General features: G+C 42.9%; 1 protein-coding gene across 1 annotated transcript in view; it reads right to left on the reverse strand.

Moving 5' to 3' along the window:
* LOC126175362 (dipeptidase 1-like) overlaps window positions 1-14,939 on the reverse strand; it is a 761,174-nt gene that overhangs the window by 660,460 nt on the left and 85,775 nt on the right. The window lies entirely within an intron of this gene.

A 14,939-nucleotide genomic window follows, 5' to 3' on the forward strand; every position in this document is an offset into this window, starting at 1 on the left:
CACCGTGAATTCATTGTCCCAGGAAGGGGAAACTTTATTGACACATTCCTGGGGTCAGATACATCACATTATCACACTGACAGAACCACAGGCACTTAGACACAGGGAACAGAGCATGCACAATGTCGGCACTAGTACAGTGTATATCCACCTTTCGCAGCAATGCAGGCTGCTATTCTCCCATGGAGACGATCGTAGAGATGCTGGATGTAGTCCTTTGGAACGGCTTGCCATGCCATTTCCACCTGGCGCCTCAGTTGGACCAGCGTTCGTGCTGGACGTGCAGACCGCGTGAGACGACGCTTCATCCAGTCCCAAACATGCTCAATGGGGGACAGATCCGGAGATCTTGCTGGCCAGGGTAGTTGACTTACACCTTCTAGAGCACGTTGGGTGGCACGGGATACATGCGGACGTGCATTGTCCTGTTGGAACAGCAAGTTCCCTTGCCGGTCTAGGAATGGTAGAACGATGGGTTCGATGACGGTTTGGATGTACCGTGCACTATTCAGTGTCCCCTCGACGATCACCAGTGGTGTACGGCCAGTGTAGGAGATCGCTCCCCACACCATGATGCCGGGTGTTGGCCCTGTGTGCCTCGGTCGTATGCAGTCCTGATTGTGGCGCTCACCTGCACGGCGCCAAACACGCATACGACCATCATTGGCACCAAGGCAGAAGCGACTCTCATCGCTGAAGACGACACGTCTCCATTCGTCCCTGCATTCACGCCTGTCGCGACACCACTGGAGGCGGGCTGCACGATGTTGGGGCGTGAGCGGAAGACGGCCTAACGGTGTGCGGGACCGTAGCCCAGCTTCATGGAGACGGTTGCGAATGGTCCTCGCCGATACCCCAGGAGCAACAGTGTCCCTAATTTGCTGGGAAGTGGCGGTGCGGTCCCCTACGGCACTGCGTAGGATCCTACGGTCTTGGCGTGCATCCGTGCGTCGCTGCGGTCCGGTCCCAGGTCGACGGGCACGTGCACCTTCCGCCGACCACTGGCGACAACATCGATGTACTGTGGAGACCTCACGCCCCACGTGTTGAGCAATTCGGCGGTACGTCCACCCGGCCTCCCGCATGCCCACTATACGCCCTCGCTCAAAGTCCGTCAACTGCACATACGGTTCACGTCCACGCTGTCGCGGCATGCTACCAGTGTTAAAGACTGCGATGGAGCTTCGTATGCCACGGCAAACTGGCTGACACTGACGGCGGCGGTGCACAAATGCTGCGCAGCTAGCGCCATTCGACGGCCAACACCGCGGTTCCTGGTGTGTCCGCTGTGCCGTGCGTGTGATCATTGCTTGTACAGCCCTCTCGCAGTGTCCGGAGCAAGTATGGTGGGTCTGACACACCGGTGTCAATGTGTTCTTTTTTCTATTTCCAGGAGTGTATAATGTTTACGTAATCATTTTAATTTTGTTTTATTTTTTTATTTTTTTGATGAATACTTCCTCCTTCGAAAATATGGAAAGATAGGAGCTTGCAGTAGAAGAGAGTTGTTTCACGGTATGGAAGAGCAGTCGCACATTTTAGAGGCCATGTTTACTAGACATTTTTGCTTTGAGTGTCATATCCCTGAATACTGACCATTCCTCCTGGGACACTCTGTACAACGAGATTAATGAAGTCTGATAATTAATTGAAACCCTCAGCTGCCGACAGGTGTTGATAAACCTCGATGGATACAGCTGAAAATGTGTGTTGAAGGGATCTGTTACTAAAGGCATAACGTGGTCCACCTAATTGCATATGCAAAGTCAAAGCCATTTCTCAGTTTTTGAAACATAATTTTATAATACTGAAAACAACTTATTAAATGAAATCCTGAAAGCTCCACCTTTCATCCCTTATTTACAACACAAAGGTAAGAACAATAACTGTAGAATGAAGCGCCAAAGAAACGGTATAGGCATGCGTATTCAAATACAGAGACTTGTAAACGGGCAGAATATGGCGCAGCACTCGGCAACGCCTACATAAGACAACAAGTGTCTGGCGCAGTTGTTGGATCCGTTACTGCTGCTACAATCGCAGGTTATCAAGATTTAAGTGAGTTGAACGTGACGTTATACTCGGTGCACGAGTGACTGGGCACAGGATCTCCGAGGTAGCGATTAAATAGGGATTTCCCGTACGACCATTTCACGAGTGTACCGTGAATATCAGCAATCCGATAAAACTACAGATCTCCGACATCGTTGCCGCCGGGAAAACATCCTGCTAGATCGGGAACAACGACGACTAAAGAGAATCATTCAACGTAACACAAGTGCAACCCTTCCGCAGATTGCTGCACGTATCAACGCTCGGCCATCCACAAGTGTCAGCGTGCGAGCCATTCAGCGAAACATCACCGATATGGACTTTCGGAGCCGAAGGCCCACTCGTGTATCCTTGATGACTGCGCGACACAAAACTTTACTCCTCGTCTGGGTCCGTCGACACCGATATTAGACTGTTGACAACTGGAAACATGTTGCCTGGTCGGACGAGTCTCGTTTCAAACTATATAAAGTGGATGGACGTGAACGGATGTGGAGACAACCTCATGAATCCATGCATCCTGCATGCCAACACCGGACTGTTCAAGCTAGCGGAGGCTCTGTAATGGTGTGGGGCTTGTGTATTGGCAGTGATATGGCATCCTTGATATGTCTAGACACGATTCTGACTGGTGACACGTACGTAACCATCCTGTCTGATCGCCTACATCCATCCATGTGAATTATGCATTCTGACGGACTTGGGCAATTCCAGCAGGAGAATGCGACACCCCACACGTCAAGAATTGCTACAGAGTGGCTCCAGGAACACCCTTCTCAGTTTCAACACTTTGGCTGGCCAACAAACTTGCCAGAATGAACATTATTAAGCATATATTTGATGCCTTGCAACGTGCTGTTCAGAAGAGATCTCACCGCCTCGTACTCTTACGGATTTATGGACAGCCCTGCAGGATTCACGGTGTCGATTCCCTCCAGCACTACTGCAGACGTTAGTCGAGTCCGTGCCACGTCGCGTTGCGGCCCTTCTGCGTGCTCGCAGGGGGGCGGGGGAGGGGGCTACTCGATATTAGGCAAGTGTACCAGTCTCTTTGGCTCTTAAACTTATATACTCTGTTTAACCTGTCCACATCGTGTCGTTAGAAAACGTAATTTCATTTTCATTAAGGTAATCAGTTGCTGAAATATTTGTGAGCTATTCGTAGTATATTTTACCAAACACAGTTGGCACGTCGAAAAACGCTTTGTGGTGAAGTATCATGTCCCACATCATTTCAGTAGAATGTTCATATGCTGCATGATTTTCTTGTGGCCTTTTACGCTGATTTAACTTAGGTGTTTTCACAGCGCTATTCTTGTACATTCCTGATTCCTACGAAATATAAATGACCAAAAAGTAATAAATATCTATAAGTCTTGTGGATGCTTTCGCTAGATTCCATTTATATTGACTTTTCTTCACCAGCCCCACAACATAGGCTCTGCTATTAGTTACACGTAGACCAAAAAATAAAGTTCCTATGGTTGGTTGCTATCTGAAGATAGCCTTCAATGTCTGCCTACTTAGAGTGTAAAACGATTCGACAGACTGTCATTTAATTGTTACCCAGTATGTACTATTAATGTGTAACAAAAACGTATGGCCAAACTATCAGGAAACATTCCTCACATGCAGAGGACGAAAATATGTTATATGGACATGGGTCCGAAAATGCTTTTTTTTTCCATTTTAGAGCTCATTTTCTGCTTCTCTTCATAATCGTATTACTCATGCCAAACACGCAGGAAAAGAGTGTACCGACTCAGTATGCGACGTTCTGCTAAATGAAATGATGAAGTCCGCAGCTCGTGGTCGTGCGGTAGCGTTCTCGGTTCCCACGCCCGGGTTCCCGGGTTCGATTCCCGGCGTGGTCAGGGATTTTCTCTGCCTCGTGATGACTGGGTGTTGTGTGATGTCCTTAGGTTAGTTAGGTTTAAGTAGTTGTAAGTTCCAGGGGACTGATGACCATAGATGTTAAGTCCCATAGTGGTCAGAGCCATTTGAACCATTTTTTTTTTTGAAATGTTCAAAATGTCCTCCGTTAGCAAGGATACACGCATGAATCTTTTGGTGTATTTTCGCAAATCTAGATTAATTCAAGAGGAGGTCGAACTTATATTGCAACACACACACAAAATATTAGTAATTTTTTTTTTTTACTTCGGCAAGGCAGATACTTAAGTTTGAAAACGATTATTGCCCTCAAAGCTGGTATGTATTCGATACTGTCGCTGACACATAACATTTAACATTCCGGTCAATGGAGAATGGTATTTTCACATCAGAGTACAACTGTTTATAGCCTGATACATAGATCTGAATAACTGTTCTATTAGGAAGCGGCTGTATCAAAGCTAAGACGATACTGTCGTCCTATAAGATGATTACAAGTGCTCACTAATTACTCGTACATGGAGGCTGGACTGAGCGCTCGAACATAAATAACTTGCTGGCTGCAGCAGCGTAAGGATACACATGCGGGCGAGTCTACGCCGACGTAACCGATTCGTTGATCCGTCTGGCAGCGACTTCTTTACTTTCGGCGCCGTTGTGAGGTGGCAACGTTTGGTAGACACCTCGTTTTGCGGGCGAATCTCCAAACCCGCCGTCGCATTGAACCCCACGCTCCCTACGACGACGATCAATTGCTGTAAACGTCCTGCTGACTGGCTATCGTGGTCCTGGAAATCTCTCCCGGTATAAGTACGGAGCTCCACCGCCATTACCGTATGTTGATCCGTACAGCAAATGTGGGTCTAAAAACTCCGCATTTGGGTACATTTTCAACTCATTCCACCTGAAACCAAGTCCGCTGTGAACAACAAACAGTTGATCCTACTCTCTTAAAGCTAGCAGAGCAATGAAGTTGGTCGCGTGTCAACAGAAGCAGTGAAGGGAGTCACATATCAAATGGCTCTGAGCACTATTGGACTTAACTTCTAAAGGTCATCAGTCCCCTAGAACTTAACCTAAGGACATCGCACACATCATGCCCGAGGCAGGATTCGAACCTGCGACCGTAGCGGTCGCGCGTTTTGAGACTGTAGCGCCTAGAACCGCTCGGCCACCCCGGCCAGCAGTCACATATCAGCATTACCGTCGTCCAAGTGGAACAACAAACACTGGTTCAGAACCTAAGAATTACAATCTACTGTACATTCTAACCGAAAGTAAGTAACAGGGTGCATTATTACATGTAAGAAAACGTTTCTTGTAATGCTGGTACGTGCTCTTTCCGTGTGTTTGACACGCTTGATGTGATTCCAAAGAGATGTGGAAAACGAGCTCTAACATGGAAACAAAGCGTTTGGGGCCCATGTTCATACTGCACGTTTTGTTCTTGTATATGCGAGGAACGCTTCCTGAAACCTTGACCACACCTTTTTATTACAACCCGTACTGTGCTTTTCAGGGCTCTTGCTCAAGCGCATGGAAATCCGTTCATTAGAAAACGTCTTCCATGTCATTTACCTTCAAGCGAGTTGGAAGTCGCTGACGAGATGCAAAGGTTGAAAGGTCTCTGTTGGATTCCTTTCATGTTAATTTCTTAAATCTGTTGTCATTTACGGCATAAATTCCTCTTCTAAATTTACTGTGGCGTTTCTGACTATCTGGGAGGAGACTGAGTAGTGGAACGTGTTACTTTTACACACAAACAAGAACGATCTGTCACACTACTACACTTTAAAACACAGTTTATATGTAATTCATGTCACACAGTCTCATACGGAACCTACATCCGCTTTCTTTTATATACTGTATATGATAAGATACTGTCAACCCCCTTCCCTTCTGTGTGAGAGGATGAATGAGCAAATGTATTTCTAGTTGCATGCCTCAGGGTAGCAGACAAGCCGGTCTGCTAGAGAACAGCAGGACCAACGTCGGAACAGGTAGCTACGCTTTCTAAAAGCAAAGAGGTTTCTATCCTTACTATGGTCCTGTCTGTACCTTGTCATGTTGGTATAGGAAGCTGCCCCTCTGGCCACTTCCGTTTGTAGTGGGGAGCCACCCTCAGGAAGGGACCAAGGCAGTCGGTCCGTGGCGAGCGTCTGAAGTGGTAAGATCTCCGGCTAAGCGCGTGTCTGCTAAGTCCGTAGGACAATGGATTTCTTAAGTTCAGCCTAACTGAAAATTTAATCACCTTTATTTCAGGTTTAGCTCTAAAATATCTAATGTTTTCTTAAATTGCAGCGCAGTGTAATTCTCGTGTGAAGTTCAGATTATTTTCCGGTAGTTGCTTTGTCACTACTTTGTGAGTAAAGTGGAACCACGTGTTGATCAGTAACTCTAACTAAGATCAATCTTAAATGCGAATGCTTGTGTGATTATAACGTCTCGTCTTGACAATATTTTTCAATATAGCAACTTTTCTTTATGTTCAACCCACGTGGGGTGTACTTTGCGAGACCAGTACCACGTGCTTATATGACTGTTTGACCCGTCAGGTTAATAGTAAGACCTTAGTAACCAGTTCGAGGTTTTTCTTTTGTAAATTGCTTTTCGATCTAATTTATTTTAATTATCAAAATTATTGTGGAGTTACACTCTTTGTGTAAACCAAGTTGACCACGTGAAGCATGTGGTGTAATTATCAAAGTAGCCCTCAGCTATTCTTTTTGCGAAGATTTCACAGAGAGTTAGTATGAATTTAGTATACCAGTGTGTGGTAATTGCATGACGGACAGGATTGTGCTACGAACGTAATTTCTTTGGGTGAAAATTGAATCGGTTTGTTGTGGTTAATTCCCTCTTGCATATGTTTCAACGTTCTTGGTGTGTTGCTTTATGAATGCAGTGTTGTATGCAGTCTCCCAATCTTGGCTCCATATTTGATGTGTTCCGTAAGATTACAAACTCACATTTTCACAGTCCTAAATAAGACACCAGCTCAGTTATAACTCACGTTTAATATGCTGAAATTTCAATGATCAATGTTAAAATAAATTTCCAAATATAAACTGATTTATTTCTTTTTATTTAAATTCTCTTTTATATATATATCACCGGTTGTCGTATGACTATTAAAAGATTATAATTAATGTTAGTCTGGTTGGGAATTTGGTAAGGTAGACTGGATACCTGGTGAAACAGTTGCGCAGTAATGCAAGGTTAACTTCCCCAGACAGCTCACAGCTTTTAACCCGCTTTTATTATCAATCAGCACCGCTTTCATAGCAAATTAAAGTAACAACCTTACAAGGTACTCCATGCACGGACACCGTCTGCTAGTAACCTCACCATCTTTGGCTTCATAGTGCGAGCACGTCCATGCGCTACACTGTCGAGGCGGCAGCTGATAGACCAGTCCCGTGCCAGGGCGCTTGAGATATGAGCTAGCGTGCCCGTGTGTACTGTGATGGCCAAAGACACTTGTTCCTGGAGTCGCCGGGGCTAGAAGCATCGCGTGGACGCCATCTGCACTTTCGTGGTTCTGTTGGTTCCCAAGTTCGACGACTTTGACTAGTGTTTCACTTCAGTCGCAATTTCTGCGCTGCAAGCTACAAGAATTTGTGGTGAGAACTTTGCCTCCTCGCACGCAAAGGCACAATATTCGACTCATTGTTCTGGTTTGTAGATGTACTTTATTTGTGATCAAGGTTGAATCTATTGGCCCATGTTCGTGGGATCAATATCGGTCTTCCATTAACGCATCCGTCAATATATGTCATCGCTCACATTACTATCTCACTTATTTAGTATTACTACGGGGATTACAAATCATATGGACTTGGTTCTGATTTTGATGATTTCTTGTTATTGTATTTCAAGTGGCCCTTTGGCATACTTCTGTGATTTCATTGTTGAGCAATCGTGATGTTTTCTAGGATAACGATCAAGCATTCTTCCCATTTCACTTTAATTACTCCTCATACCGAAACTACTCATAATTTAACATGTTTCCTTTGTCACCTCAATTGTGCTCACTTACTATTTGCTTAAAATCATAGCTAATGCGAGCATATTAACTGATTACAATCTGTCCTCAGTGGAAAAGTTTATATAAGACGCCGTCAGCAGATTATACAGTTATATATTTGCATGCCTATTACGCATATAGCAAGAATAACGTACGTTTGTGCTGTAGACAGTTACGAGAATAGGTGCCAGTTTATGCAACTTGGTGTCAATATCTCCATTGCACACATGCTCCCCATAAGGGAGGGTGCTATGTGCATTCATATCCTATTAGTCAACTTCGAATACACTGGAAGTAATTCTGCATTGCCCAAATGTATCTTCGAGTTCCCTTATATTCACCGCTGCGCTATGGTAGTCTTTCCTGTCTCGGAATCTCTCATGCAAACAAGTCAAATAGCGTTAGTGTTCATTTATGAACAAAATCATGTATACGAGTGAAGTATTTTCTAGACATTGATAGTACAGTCATATCAGGTATGTTTTCGGATGAAAGTTAAAAAGGACTTTGAAGTTTTCAACATCAATCTTTTCTATCGACATTTCAATAACACTATTGCACTCGTTCGTCTCTATAACATATCACAGCACATCCAACCAACGTTCTACAGGGGAAAACGGGCCTGCGCTCTACCACTTAGATGTTCATTTACTCCTCACACTTCTGGTCGTATGTACACACGCCACGTAATTTTATCCGTGAAGCACAAATATACCAAGCCAACAGCGTAAGAATTAAAAGCTCTGATAGCAATGTACATCTCTTGTTCCTGCGTCGCATTGGATTCTCATTAAGATCACGAAACGACAGAGGGAAATTAAAGACATATAATTAATACTGACTGGAAAGTCTGTTTGGTTTGTCTAGCAACACTGACCATGAAAACATATCCTTACGGACGGGAAAAATTATTTCATCATCCAAGATGACAATACTTAGCTCAAACTGAATTACTGTGAGTAATGCAATGGGTGAAGCACTATCCTCAAAACTCAAACCAACCACTGGTCAACTAAAACTAAAAATATGTGTATAGATTTACAGGGACAGTTCAAGAGATGATTAGAACGTATTAGTGAGAAGAATATAGAGAACTAGTAGTAACTAACACGATACACAAAGAAGCTTAAAATATGATATCGAAACCGCTCTGTAATACACTGAAAGATAGAAAATACAAGGCATAGTTAACGGAAGACTTGGGCTAGAAAACATAAATTATAGAACATACCGGTATGCGGAACTCAACTAGCTGTAGAAGCAGACTCGTCTAATATTTAAATAGAAACAGATTTACATGGAAAACACCGAAAGGTGCAACAGGATAGCAGTGCTCACTTATCAATGACAGATTCGGAAACCACTTTCCAGTCCCCAAGACATACTTATCTGACGCATAAAGACTGACATTATTCCTTGCAAATGATAAATAGTAGTTATACATGAAGAATAAAGAAAAAGAGACACCTGACTTGGATGTAGGATATTACCGTGAAACGCACGTTGAGACTTAATTTTCAAGGGCGCGTAATCTCCGAACTAAATGAAAACGTAAGAGGTTCTTGAGTATTGATTTGATATAATAAACCTTTAAAGCAGTAGGTAGGTTGGTGTGGGTAACTGCAGATCATTACAGCCTGTCCAGTACCATCTGCTGCAAATCGAAAATATTTATAAAATTTAATACAGGCTATCTGTTTCTTTAGTGAGGAAACTACGCTTCAAACTACATTCTTGCGCCTTGGGATTTTTTTAATTGAAAGTGAACGTTGTTGCTCACTTCCATACTGAAACGTTGCTCAATTCCGTTGCTACCTGTCATACCTCAGCTTGCACTTTTATCCGGTACGCCACATCTGGCTGGTCAGTTCCTAAACTCTACTTAAATGAAACATGGAAATCTTTCTCTGAAATAGAAACTCAGGTGATAAACTGACGATTGTCTATTTCAGCTCTAGTATTAGTCATTGGCGACTAGTCAGCAAACGAGGGGCTTCAATGTGTAATGCAACGCATTTTTTTACTGCGGGACGATTTCGGCTGAAAAAGTGCCGACTTTGCTATGGAACTTAGTGGAATATTTCCGCTTCATGTTTCATCATGTTTCTGCTGCAAATCGAATTGCGGCGCAATACGTAGCCTTCAACATGGCGTCTGTAGCGGAAGTGCGTGTCAAGCTGGGATCTGTCATTCAGCTTCTTTTGGCGGAAAACCAAAGCATCGCAGATACTCACAGGCTCTTGCACAATGTCTGCGGAGACCTGGCAGTGAACAAAAGCACGGTGAGTCGTTGGGCGAAGCGTCTGTCATTATCGCAACAACGTCGAACGAACCTCATCGATCTGCCATGTGCCTGCCGATTGTACACAGCTATGACTTTTGTAATTTTCGAACGTTCGGACACTCTCATTCAAGGAGATAGCCGGATCGCAGTCAAACACTTTGCTGTACAGCTGGACGTCACAGTGCTTACACACTAGTGCATCAGTTGGGGTACTCGAAGGTGTGTGGCTGCTGGGTTCCTCGCCACCTAAAACGAGACCATAAAAAGCAACAAAGGATCACCTGTGCGGAATAGCGCGCGCGTTACCAGGCTGTCAGAAGCGATGATACCTGCGTCCATCACTTTGACTGGAAACAAAACGGCGAGCCATACAGTGTCACCACACCACCTCTACTCTGAAGAAACAGTTCAGTCACACTCTCAGCCGGAGAAGTCGTGTCGCCGGTCTTCTGGTACTGTGAAGGAGTTATTTTGTATGATGTCTTATCTCATGGTGTAGCCGGCCGCGGTGGCCGTGCGGTTCTGGCGCTGCAGTCCGGAACCGCGGGACTGCTACGGTCGCAGGTTCGAATCCTGCCTCGGGCATGGGTGTGTGTGATGTCCTTAGGTTAGTTCGGTTTAAGTAGTTCTAAGTTCTAGGGGACTTATGACCTAAGATGTTGAGTCCCATAGTGCTCAGAGCCATTTCCATTTCATTATCTCATGGTGCAACGGTCAACTCTGAAGCGTACTGTGCTACCCTCGGGAAATTGAAGGAATTACTTCATCGGATTCGTCGCCACAAAACGCAATTGAACGTCTCCTTCACCATGTCAACGGAAGGCCTCACACAAGTCTTCGCACCCCAGAAGAGCTCTCATACCGTCATTGGACTGTTCTCTCTCATCCACCCTACAACTCGGATCTCGCACCAGCCAGCAGTTGTGCCTAAAGAAGGAGGCACTCCGCGGAAAGCAGTAAGTGGACGACGAAGAGGGGTTATTGACACACATAAACTTTGGCTCCGACATCGCCCGGTAGAGGGTACCCTGCGGGCGTACAGGCCGTCTCAGTAAAGTGGTCCAAGGCCGCCGCACTGAATGGATATTGTGTTGAAAAATAAGGTTTTGTAGCCAAAATAGTGGAGAATAATATGGTGTATTGTTGTGAATAAAATCAATCAGCTTTCAGAAAAAAAGTTTGTATTACTTACCAGACACCCCTGGTATTTTCGTGGTCTGAAAGTCTAGTCACAAATACTACATTATAAATACATATGAAACCCTTATGTTTTCTATGAATTGAAAGGCGACGACTTAGCACAACGGAGATCTGGTACAAATGACCTTTTAATATAAAAACAGATATTCGCATGGAGAACGCGATACAGCATGCACCATTAAGTATTCAGAACAAGCATGCGGCAGGTCACAGTAAACTTAAATAAAGTCAGTTACACTCTTTCCGTGAAACAATATTTTTCAGCATTTTATGTATGTAATTAATGCTGTACGACAATACAGAAGTAAAATCAAACATTGGAGATAAAACTCTTTTAAACAGAAAGCTAACTTTCTGTGCGGAAATAAAGCTGAGTGGGTGAACAGTTTTTGGTAGAAATGAAGTATTCAAGAGGGTATCAAAATTCATGAGGAGCAGAGCAGGAGGGAGATATTTACCGAAAAGCTGGACCAAACCCACGTTTGTTATCTGGAGGGAAGATTGCAATATTAATTATTTCAAACGACCGTTGAATATGCGTTTGTGGTCATTTTTAGGGCGTTCTTCTGAAAAAGGCATAGAGTTTTCACTAATGACTCCCTTTGCTGGATATCAAACAGAAGGGAAATACGCAAAAAATCTTATTTTATGGATTGGTTTATAATAACTGTTGAAACAAAACATTATAAATGAATACATTAGACTATGAGGTAGCATAAAATTTCACAGATTAAAGGAACTATTCGAAATGTACAACACATAGTTAAAAAAGGAACAACACACACGCAGAGAGAGAGAGAGAGAGAGAGAGAGAGAGAGAGAGGAAGTAAACAAAGTTGAAACGAGGCGCCAGGACGAGCAGTAAAATTGGTGAGCATTAGCAGGGGCCAGACATACAGCAGCTGCACAAACATTGTGTTCTATGAAGTTCTACATTGCTACCTGCGAGTGTGGTACGTTGGAAACACATGCAATGCTTCCGCGTGTTTTGTACAATGGATGAGCACGCAGTTGCAGAAAGATAGTACGAAAATAGCTGTAATCTATAGCAAACTGTAATCATGAATATTTTTACACAACAAAATAGCGGTATGTTTACAGATGACGCGACTCGCCAACCAGTTTCACAACATCACTTCGTTGTACGTGATAAGCTATATTATAACGTAATGAAGGTCCTGTGGAACCTAATATTCTAGAGAATTAGGTTATTTTCGTACAGCTAACTCCTACTCCAATAATTATCACTTAAAAACTCATTTATATTGTATAGCCCTGAATAAAAGCACCCACTGATGATGGCACAAATGTGCCGATATGTGCTTAGACATTAAAAACGCCAGTTGTGCGCGTAGTAGGAGGAAGTAAGTTCCCATAACTAAGTTTTTCAAACACGACTGTTGATAGAGCTTCAAAATCGAACGATAATTATCAGTTACCTCTACTTTTCATTCAGGGACATCAATGATGACTCATTATAGTTCTCAGAGGCAGTGGTCGCAGAGACCAGACGCTCTCATCCACATCGAAAGTGACACTACTGTATGTTCTGTGTGTCAGAATGTTTTAATTACTCTTTTAGAGCTGACGTTAATGATACACAATTTCCTACAAAACTCGTCACGGTACTGTTTCATGTAGTGCACCATTTTTATCGTGACGACCGATTTTACTATATCTGTGATCCTAGTTAGACTGGGATGTACTATATTGTGCATTGATCTGAAGGTGACAGTTTGATGTGATTCTAACTGGTATTATAAAAATATAAATGTTATTCAATCAAGATGTAAAAGTAATTTTAAATGTTATTGAATCAAGAAGTAAAAATAGTTTCAATCGTGCTGTGTTATTTTCAGTATGATCGGCTTTATTTTTCGTTCGTACCAAAAAAAGAAACTCTCGTGAATAAGATATTTATATTCCACAATTCACTGTAGTAGCTTATTATAATGTCAATGAAATTGTTACTCTGACCCTAGACGTACGCGCATGAGCTTAGCTTAGGGTAACGTGGTCGTTGTACTCGACAATATACTTCTGTTTTTTCATCCTGAACGCTACATTTACACCACGTCTGCAGTCCGTCAGAGATTCTCCCCAACCGACTACTTTAGGCGTATGCTTCAATACGTGTCCAAGTTGCTACTACGTTGGCTTTACGATTGTGTTTATCAAAATATGCCATGACATAGTATTTTTAAACTGAAAATCCGATGAAGTTAGGAACATCTATTTAAGCAACTACCCGTAAATAATTTCCGTAGTTGAAAATGTTATAGTATTTTTGCACCTTACAGTGGTTTAACTACTAAATAGAAAGCACAAAGTTCCTGATATAGCTTGACCAGCTTGTAACAATAATGTACCTATAATAATTTCTTTCTTTATGTATTTAGATAATGTTTCTATCTAAATTTATGTGAAATAATGTAAATATTATTTTAAATTTTTTCTTTTCGTGTCATGTTAAAGAAACTGTACACAACTTTTGAAATGAATGTCATTACTTATGTTAGATTTTAAGCAATTTGATAATCAAAGGAAAATGTATTTAATGTTAAAACTATTGTAAAATGTGTAAATTGTAATTTAAACACTTGGTCCATACGTAGGTAATGCATTAGAATATGTGTAGTAGAAAACCTGTGGTGAATACCCTACCTGTAGGGGCGCGGGAAAAGGTGGATGCAGGCGAGCGCGGGAAAACGCACACTGGCGCGGTTCGGCACAACGGGCTCAGTGAAACAGTCGGAGTTGAGTATCGGTCAGAGGAACATGTACTGTACCGAGGAGGCTATCTGGGAAAAGTGGATTCCATTGAGCCTCGGATGGGCCGATTCCGACGACTACTTGGCATGGCTATTTCCTCAGGCACAAAATTGGAAAGATTACGACGCTAAGAAGAATGAAAGTGCCGATACTGTGAGAGCCTTAGCCGTGCTTGTATGTGTGCTGTGCTGCCCGCTATCTCGCTGCCCGCCATCCGCCGCAACGACGTGCACAGGTCAAACATTTATTTCATCTTTAGAAGTGTATCTGTGTGGACCAGTGTTGAAACTGTTCTAACTGTTCAATAATAACGTGACTTTTACCAGAATTGCCTTAGCCATCACTTATCCTTATCATTGACCTAGACAGGGTCCTTACCATATATTGTGCAACCCGAGTATCCCGAACTGAAAGTTTACAGTTAGTATTAAATTATCTGCAGATCGATCTATGCTATAAAGCAGTTTGAAAGTTAGGAGTGCAAATGTAAATGTTAGTAAAGAACAACAGTGCGATTAAATTGAAAGATAAAATTTGAATTGAGCTAGCAATGTTAGTTAATTAATTTGAGACTGAAAGAATAATAACTAATTGATTCAGTAATAAAAGGAATAAAGTAGTTATCCACAGATTGACAATTTTGAGTGTTAATGTACCTTCAGGACTTACTAGTTTCAGCATAACGACCGTAACAGTTTCAGGCCCCCCCCC

The sequence above is a fragment of the Schistocerca cancellata genome, chromosome 3, assembly GCF_023864275.1.
Source record: "Schistocerca cancellata isolate TAMUIC-IGC-003103 chromosome 3, iqSchCanc2.1, whole genome shotgun sequence".
NCBI lineage: Eukaryota > Metazoa > Arthropoda > Insecta > Orthoptera > Acrididae > Schistocerca > Schistocerca cancellata.